We start from the raw sequence: 10577 nt of genomic DNA, 5'->3' as shown, positions 1-10577 counted from the left end.
AAACAAAAAAAAAAGAAAAAAGGAGAGAGAAGAAGTGTCACTATTTTGTTTTTTTATAATCCTTTTTTTTTTTTTTTCTATCAATTTGGTATCATAAGAGTAAATGGTTTTAAAATTATTACTTCAACAGAAGAGAAATAAATATTTTTTTATCAACTTTAAACTTTTGAAATATATAGGGATCTAACACCAAAGAAATAAAAATAATAAATAAATAAATAAAACGTAGGTAATGGCTTGGCTTCCAAGTACTCTTCACTACTTTCATGGGTATGTCTAGCTTAGGGAAAAAAAAATTATAGGAAAGTTTTTTTAAAAAATATTTTTTGAGAGGAAACTTCATGTTTTCAGTAAATCAAATGAAATATCATCTTCCTTGGTAAGTACAATAGTTTAAATAAAAATGAGACTATTCTCTGTTTCCTCTCGATCTAAAAATTGGTAAATAGTTGCTTTCGTTAAACAATGAGCTACTTCATTTGCTTTCGTTTATATATATATATATATATATATATATATATATATATATATATATAATTTTTTTTAAAAAAATGACTATTTCTACTTCAAATGAACTGGAGAGTATTCGGTCATTTATATTACACTGACAAAATTGTCGACAAATATATGAAATAATAATTTTGCCCTTGTGATATAAAGGACCAGATACTCAGGGCCTGTTTAGAATTGCATTTGAAGGGCCTAAAAATACTTTTAACACTCAAAAAGTTTGTTTGAAGAAGTATTCGTTTGGTAAAAAGAAATTAAAAGTGTTTTTAAGGGTCAAAAAGCATAAAAATGGACAAAACACACTTTTAGTAAAAGCTTCATTTTAAGCTTTTGCCCCCAAAATTTTTTTTTAACTTAAAAGCTCTATTTCTCAAACACAATCACAAACATGCTCTAAATGAATTAAAGAGGAACCTGATCCTTTTATATGGAGTCATTCTACAAGTCACTCTTGTGTCCCTTTTGTATCACTCTAAGAACGAGGTGACTTTTAAAATCAAATTTTGATCTAAATTCAATAATAATCAATTACAAGATTAATGATAATTTTACAAACCACATAATTCTTGGAATAATAAAAAAAGATACAATAATAACTTCTAACATTACTTTTTATATAGCTTACAAACCATGATTGAAGACCATTTAACATAGGTCGTTTATCATCAATCAATCGGCCCTAACAACTCTCACAAGAGCTTTATTGTCCCAAGGTGTGGACAATTTTCCGCATGTTATCTTCTACGATTACTCTTAGAGCCCCAAATCTTTACAAAATTATAAAAAGTTTAGTCCTCCAATGAAACTTTATTAATTTAATATTGATAGTCCATTCTATAGTAACGAGCAATAGCGTATGTGACGTGATAGTGGGAAATATGGGTCCCATGTTTTTGTTTTGTTTTGGCCATTGAATATTAAAGTATCTTAAGAATGTAGTTATGCATATTTTGTAGACAATGAAATAAAATAAAGGGTTAATAACTTTTTTTAGTACATGGGTTTTGAGGGTTTTTAATTTTCTCTCTTAAGTTTTTAAACATGACAAAATTAGTACCCCAAATTTTAGAAAAAACCAAACCACCACCTCCACTTTAAAAAATTCTATGCTACCTCCAGTTTGACCTGCCGATCTGGTGGTGGCTAAAGGGCCATGGGGTGGTTTCGGCCACCCCCTTTTTGGCCCTTAGGAGTGGCCGAACCTAGGGCGACCTTGGGAGTGGCTCAGGAGATGGTTCGGCCACCCCCATAAAATTTTTCAAACTGGAAGTGGTGTTTCGGTCTTTTCCAAAATTTAAGGTACTATTTTTGTCATGTTTTAAAACCTAGGGAGAAAAATTAAAAAACCTCAAAACCTAAGTACCAAAAAAATTATTAACCCTAAAATAAAACGATAAATGTAAAATCAGTTATTGTAGTTGGCATAAACTACAAATCACTCATTGTAGTATGAAAAATAATCAAGAGGTCCTCGGAATAGGCTAAAATAACAATTTAATCCTGTAATCAAATTCCGTTAAAACATTTGAAGGATTCTGCTAATGTGATACGTCAGCACTAATAAAATAATAACACGTGTCATTCTTAATTATTTGTCATATCGCTAGGAGTGATTTGTAATTTATATTAATCGCAAAGACTTCTTTTACATTTATGATTTTATCCCTAAAATAAATAAAGTTTGTACTTTGTAATTTTTTATGTGAACCTTGACGCAGGAAGAATGAAAGAAAAATTAAATTAAAAAATAAACTTAAGTAACAATTAATGAATATAATATGATATACACTGCCTTAAAAGTTGAAATTGTTGCTGTGATATGAGTGGAGACAGCTAACAAAAATAATTATTATATAAAGGAATATTAAAAAGCATATGTGCGTGATGATGAGGATTCCGCAGTAGTATCAAATTAGCAACGTCGTTCTCTAAAGATTCTACTGGACCTTCAAATTCTTATGTTATATTTTCACGTAATTATTATAATTTTGTTAGTAGACAACAGAAAAGGCAATATAATGTTTTGGGTTAAACTTACAAAATATATATATATATGCCACGTGTACTAAAAAATTAATTAAAAAACTAAAACCTAAAAAAATAATAAATAAAAAAACATTATTTAGGGTGTCCCGACCACCCTATTTTAACCATTGAGCCACACTAAGGCCGGTTTGGGGGTGGCCATTTTTTTTGCCAACTATTTTTTCTTTTGCCAATTTGTGGTTCAATGGCCCACTAAGCATAAGGCCATATGCCTTGGGCCCATTTTCAAAGAAACACAACCCAGGAATGAGAACCGAGATTTTCTTTTGACTTTGGCGCCATTCCCACACTCGAAGTTGTATCCTGGCCGCTTCGCTTTCTAGTTTGCCTCTCCATTGGGTAATTGAAGTTTGAAAGTAGGTTTAAATATTGGTCTCAACGATACCAGTGTTGTTTCATTAAATGAATATAAATATGCTTTACAGAGATTGTATCCTAACAAACTATATATTTGAATGAGATTATATCCTAGCAAACTATACATTTGAATTACAAAGAATGACTAATCTAAGAGATAACATTTACAAGATAATGTGATCACACTTCCTTATCTTCAACAATTAAAACACTGCAAGGATTCTTATCTGGTGATGTGGCAATATTGTTAACATGCCCCCTCAAGTTAATGGGTATAGAGAAAAACCATTAACTTGTCACGAAGTAAAAGGAACTGAGCCTTGGTCATGCTTTTTGTGAAGATGTTTGAAGGCTGTTGTTGTGTGGAAATGTAGTGTGCCAAGATATCTTTGTTAAAAATCTTTTCTTGAATAAAATGGTAGTCCACCTCTATGTGTTTCGTACGTGCATGATACATGGGGTTAGAGGATAAAGAGAGAGCCACCAGATTATCCACCCACAAACATGGTGAAAGTGGAAGTGGAATTTGTAATTCCTTGAATAACATACGAAGCCAATACATTTCTGAAATAGTGAGAGCCATTGACCTGCATTCAGCCGCAGTGCTGGATTTGGCCATTACAAGCTGTTTCTTAGCTGCCCAAGAGATGAGACACGGCCCAAGATAAATTTCATAGCCTGTGGTAGACCATCTATCATCAAGACTACCAGCCCAATCTAAATCACAATAACCATTGATTTGCAAGGAACCTTGAGTATAGTGTAATCCAAAATCAAGAGTACCTTTAAGATAATGTAGAACACGCTTGGCTGCTATAAGGTGAACACTTGTTGGAGAACGAAGGAATTGACATAGTTGATTGACACTGTAAGAGATGTCAGGTCGTGTGAGTGTACAATACTGCAAGGCACCCACTATATGACGAAACTCAGTTGGATCAAGTAGATGATCCCCAATGAATCGTGAGAGTTTTCCACCTGAGGCACACGGTGTTGAAGTTGGTTTTGCCCTATCCATCTTGGTACTTCGAAGTAAATCAGCCATGTATTTAGTTTGAGTTAAGAATAACTCATGACTAGTCCGTGTAGCTTGAATCCCTAAAAAGTAAGATAAGGCTCCCAAATCTTTGACCTCAAATTCACCCTTGAGTTTAGAGATTAATTGTGTAATTGTAGAAGAGGAATTGCTGGTTACAAGAATATCATCTACATACACAAGAACAAACATATGAACTGAATTATGATGCAACATAAAGAGAGGTATCAACAGCTGATCCAACAAACCCAAAATTCAATAATGCTTGAGAAAGTCGCATAAACCAAGCCCTTGGAGCTTGTTTCATGACGTAAAGAGACTTGTGAAGTTTGTAAACGTGATCAGGAAAAGTAGAGTCTTCAAAACCCTGAGGTTGTTCCATAAATACCTCATCCTCAAGAAAACCATGTAAAAAGGCATTAAATATGTCCAATTGATGAATAAACCAATTGAAATGTACAACCAATGCTAAGATCAAGCGAATGGTGGATAGTTTAATAACAGGGCTAAAAGTTTCATTAAAATCAATCCTTTCTTCTTGATCAAATCCCTTGACAACTAACCTAGCCTTATACCGATCAATGGTACCATCCGATTTTTGTTTGATTTTGAATACCCATTTGTTGCAAACCACCTTTTTATATAAGGGTCTAGGACACAAAGACCATGTCTTATTATTTAGTAAGGCAGTGAATTCAGCTTGCATAGCATCCAACCAGCAAGGGTGTGTCATGGCCTGCTTATAAGTTTTGGGTTCAGTGGCAGGAACAATTGATGATAGGGCCTGTAGAGGATATTTCGTTGAGGAGCATAGGTGGTAGTTGGGAAAAATCTTAGGAGTCAGGGAGTTGGTTTGAGAATGAGTGACCATTTGTGGTTGAGGATGTGGTAGTGTTTCGGTTGGAGCAGGGGAATTATTAGGCACAGTGATATCAAGAGGTGTTTCGGTTATGGCAGGAGAGTCATTGCACACGTCATTTTCAAAATATGGAGGGTTGGCTGAAACATGTGGGACGTTGATAAGAAGAGCTGGAGGGTTAGTGACCAACACAAGAGATGAGCAAGGGGTATCTAATGATGTGGCTTGCGGTGAAACACTCTTATCTGGTGATGTGGATTGCGATGAGATAGGTGATAAGGATGAGTCATGGTTGGTGGCCGAAACGGGAGATAAGCACAAAGTTGTTGAGTTGTCATTGGAGGTGAGTTCGGTTGCAACAATATCTAATGGAGATAAAGGGTTATTGAAATTTAAAAGGAAAAGAGATGTACCTGAGGAAGTTTCTGCTGCAGGTTGGGTGGAAGCAGGTCTCTTGCTATCTAGAAATTGGCCTTCATCAAATACCACATGTTTGGAGATATAGACTCAATTTTCGTCAAGATCTAGACATTGATACCCCTTTTGACCACTACTATAGTCAATAAAGATGCATCTCTTACTCCGATAGTCCAATTTATGAGAGAAATATGGCCTAAGTAAGGGGTAGCAGTAACAACCAAAAATTTTAAGAAGAGAATAATCAGGATGTTTCTTGAAGAGCTTGAAATAAGGAGAGGAATGATCTAACACAGGGGTAAGCATTCTATTGATTAAATAAACCGCAGTTAAGAAAGCATCAACCCAATAAGATTTAGAGAGATGAGATTGTGCTAGAAGAGATAAACCTGTTTCGGTAATATGTCTATGTTTTCGTTCAGAGGTGCCATTTTGTTCCGAGGTGTATGGACACGTCAATCGATGTAAGATTCCATGTGTGTTGGTAAAAGTTTTAAAAGTAGTCGAAACATACTCTCCACCATTATCAGCTTGGATTTGCTTTATTTTGCAGGAAAATAAATTCTCAACTAAGCTTTTAAATTTAATAAAGCATGAAAGAACTTCAGATTTTTGATGTAAAGGAAACATCCAACAGAAACAAGAATGATCATCTATAAAAATAACATAGAATTTACAGCCACCAAGTGATACAATGGGGGAAGTCCAACATCCGAGTGAATTAATTCAAGAGGATGTTTGGAGATTCTTTGTGAATCAGAAAAATATAATTTTTTTGCTCTTGGCAATGTGACAAGGATGACACAGTTGCTTAAATTTAACAGATCCCGAAATGGGCAACAAAGATTGTTGAAGTAGTTTATTGATGACCAAATTTGCTGGGTGTCCAAGACGAGAGTGCCAAACATCAAATGGTGCTGTGACTCCTAGGAAAGCAGAAAAACGAGATAGAAAGCTGCCGAGGAGAGGAATGCAGCTTTGGATGTGACTTTAGTGGAATGTAATTGCTTGAGATAGATAGGATAAAGACCTGCTTCACTCGGCCCCTCCAGGAGAATTTCCTTGGTCTGCATATCCTTGATGATAAAATAGGATGCGGTTAGAATAAAATAGCAATTATTATCTCTACAAAATTTTTGTATACATAATAAATTAGAAGAGGCATTTGGGTAGTGAAGCATATTGTTTAAGTAAATGTTTTTGTGTGAAGTGGAGAAGAGAGAAAAATCAGTGTTTGCTATTTGTAGACCTCCTCCATTGCCTACAGTCACTTTATCAATTTCGTGGTATGGTTATTGTCCTCGCAGATTTTGAAGATCTGAAGTCACATGATGATTAGCACCACTGTCAAGATACCATGGTTGCTCAATTTCAGGAATACCATGCGTATGTGCAGCCAGCAATGCCAACTAGGAAGGAGGATGGTGTCCTTGATAAGAGAAATCCATCCTATGGTAGCAGTCTAAAGCTTGATGGCTTATCCTCCCACAAATCTGGCAAGGAACATGATTAGTAGGGGAAAAAGGAGTAGTAGATAGTGGTTTACCATTTGGGACAGCAACACCAGGAAACTATGATCCTTGTGGAAAGGAGACATGCTGCTAAGAAGCTCCTATGGATGGTTGGTAGGGCTGTGGAGGATGAGCCATCTACTGCTGAGATGGGAATAAACGTGGTTGTTGTCTAACAGAGGGATTGCCGAATTGGTTGAACCTTTGCTTCTTGTATTGTTGTTTGGATTTTTGAGTGAAGAAAGCAATTTTCCCTCCTTCAGGTTGAGCAGTACGTTGATGGGCATCCAGCATGTGATCAAAGTTCAGCAACTCCATCTGAAATTCCTCAAATGGAATTGGATTCTCCCTGGTGACAAAATTAAAAATGGTGATGAAGGATTGGTAAGGGGAATTAAGTCCTCCAATCACATATGAGATTAATCTTCATCATCAACACTTTTCCCAACTACAACAAGTTGATCAGCATAACTTTTGGCGGTGGCAAGGTACTCGGAGCAAGTCTGATTTCCTTGGGCGATGGTTTGGAGCTGACGCTTGAGGGTTGTAACCCGAGAGTGTGAGTTTGGAGCAAACTGTTTGGATAGGTGTAGCCAAACTTGTCTGGCTATATTCATGCAGTAAACAGTAGTTAACACCCTCTTAGTGAGAGTGGCGTTAATCCAGGCGAATATGAACTGGTCCTTTTTCTGCCATAGCAAATATGCTTGACTGTGGACAGTTGTTGGGTTGCCCTCTGCATCAACAACAAAGGCTGAGGGACAAATCTCTATACCGTCCACAATGCCTATGAGGTCATGGTGGCATAAGACAGGAAGGAACTGAGTGGTCCAACTCAAGTAGTTCATAGGACCATCAAGTTTCATAGACACAAATTGCGTGACATTAGGAAAAGCATATGAAGTAGAATCAGGGTTAATAAGTGCCATTGATGGATCAAAGAAGTGGGGTTAGCCAAAAATTGGCTCTGATAGCAAGTTTGAAAGTAGGTTTGAATGCTGGTTTCAACGATACTAGTGTTGTTTCATTAAATGAATATAAATAGGCTTTATAGAGATTGTATCCTAACAAACTATACATTTGAATGAGATTATATCCTAACAAACTATATATTTGAATTACAAAGAATGACTGATAAACGCCGAATGTTGCACATTCAAGCCCCTTAATTTGCATATGTTAATTCCTTAGCATTGTTGTTTGTTTGATTTTGTTTTATTTTTGTGTTTTCAGGTCTTTAATAAAGATACAAGAAAATCATTGATTTTTGGCTCAAAATGCATTTCAATTACTATAGCAAGTACAGTAGCGGGGTTACCGTAGCAAAGTTACTGTGGCTACAGTGCGCTCGAGTGCACACGCGCGGCAAAGGCAAAAAGGAGTCCGAAATTGATAAGGAAAGTTTTTCTAAGTCTCCCAATCCAACTGGGAGACTAAATTACAATTTTTCTGAAATTCTTAGGGCTTCTAGGGTTCTCCTAATCCCTATAAATAGGCCTCTAAGCATTGAGAAAAAAAAGACACACCGCTTCCTAGAGCTAGAAATCATAAATTTGTCTTTGGAGCTTAGAAGATCATGAGCGGCTAAACCCCTTCGTGGGGTGTTGATGTAACCCTATCCAAGCACAATGGTTTGATTGTATTTAATTTCTAGATTTTCAATTTATGCATGTTGATTGTATAATTATGAGAATTGCTACCTTTTGATTCTTTTCTTAATTATTAAATGCAATTGTTCTTAAATTCCAAAATCAATATTAGTGAAATTCTTCTATTGTCTTAGAAAGTATTTTACTTTTATTGATCTCAAATCATTCTTGGTTTCTATGATTATGAGGATGATGGTTATACAATGAGTTTAATTGACATATGATCAATAGGATTTGATAGGCCATACCTAGGGAAGACGAATTGTACTACACCCTAGTTTAGTGTAATTTAGGTAGACAGTCCGTGCCAACCGAAGATGGGTTACACTTATTCATTGATTGTATGTATCATGGTAAAGAATTTGATAATTTATACCTAAGGAAGATGAGTCGTACCGCATCTTAGTGGTTAGGTAGACGATCCGTGCCAACCGAAAATAGATTATGCTTATTCTTTAATAATTTAGTTTATTGTTTATTTATAACATGCATAGAATGAATTTTTTGGATTAATTATGATTAGCCATTGTTGTGCGGATAGAGGTGAAGTCAATACCCTACACTCTCTCTCTTATTTTAAATCTCTTTTATTTTCATGCACTTTAGTTTTAAAGAAAATCAAATCAATTCTCTTTCTAATTAAGTTAGTTTTGATCTTTCGAATTTAATAACAAAACCCCTGAAGTCCTTGAGGTTCGACACCCTCTCTATAGCTGTATCCTACAAAGATTCGTCCTATTGAGAGTGATTATTTTTATAATTGATATTTTTGGTCACAAAAATACCACAATCAATTTTTGGCGCCGTTGCCGAGGACTGCTTAATGGTTTCATTATCTAAATTTAAGGATTGATTTTAGCTTAATAATTTATTTTTCTGCTTTAAGTTGCTAACTTTAATTCTGTTTTTTGTTTTGTTTTTATTTTATTTTGGAATTTACAAACAGGTCCGTAGCTACCTTCTCTGTGACTGCAATCGAGCGCACGGACGCACTCCAACAGGAACCAAGCCAGCAGCGCTCGAGCCTTCCCCTCCTACGCTCGCACCCATCTGCGGCAGTACGCTCGAGCACACCCTGCCCTGCGATCGAGCGCACTTGCAGCAACCTGCATCCAAAACCCTAAGTGCATCTAAGGGCCGTTTGTGAGCTTTACTTTCCTGTTTTAGCTTAGTTTTTCTTTTCTTTTTTCTTTTTGTTTTTTTATGCAAGGTCGCCGTTCTTTGTCTTTTCCATTAATTCCTTGCGACCTTGAAATTGAACGTACTCTTAGACAAATTAGATCCCAAAAGACTCCTAATTTGCTAGAAGAGAGTCCCACTGAGACCATGGGAGACGCTAACCACGTGGCTTTGCAAGATCATTATCTCCCTACCACTTACACTACTCCCACATGTCTCCGGTTGTCGGAGGTTACGGCAGCCTATTATGAAATTAAGCCCAGCACTATACAAAGTTTACCTTCTTTCCTAGGGCTTAGCACTGAAAACCCTTATGACTTCCTCAGTGATTTCGAAGCAATTTGTTCTACCATTAAAATGAATGGATTCACTGAGGATGCCCTAAGGATGCGTCTTTTTCCTTTCTCCCTCAAGGAAAAAGCCAAACATTGATTCCAGTCATTAACACCCAACTCTATCACTTCTTGGGCTCCATTGCAGCAAGAATTTCTTAAGAAGTATTTTCCCATAGGAATGACCAATGACATTAGGAGAGCTATCACTAGCTTCTCCCAATATGAGGGAGAAGATTTCCATGAGACTTGGGATAGGCTGCAAGGCTTACTTAGATCATGTCCACACCACGCTGTCTCGAAATGGCAGCTAGTGCAGTGTTTCTATGATGGCCTGACCGAGTCCAATAGAAAAATGATAGATGCATCTTGTGGGGGAACATTCATGTTAAAAAGCGAAGATGAAGCATGGTCTATGTTTGAAAATTTGAGTACAAATTCTCTTCAGCAGGTTTCCACCAGACGAAGGGCACCAGCACCTAAAGCACTCAAGACAAAGAGTTTGTATGAAGCAGGCAATTCCCCAAACATGGCCACCCAAGTGGTTGACGTTATTACCAAGAAGCTAGATCAAGTTTTGATGACTGCTGGTTTTGCTCCTAATACTGCCCACATGCACACACCACATGAATCTTGCTCATTTTGTTCTAGTCCTATGCATCATGTAAATAACTGCTTTCT

Source organism: Corylus avellana, chromosome 1 (assembly GCF_965113065.1).
Source record: "Corylus avellana chromosome 1, dhCorAvel1.hap1.2, whole genome shotgun sequence".
Lineage (NCBI taxonomy): Eukaryota > Viridiplantae > Streptophyta > Magnoliopsida > Fagales > Betulaceae > Corylus > Corylus avellana.
This window is presented reverse-complemented; position numbering follows the sequence as displayed.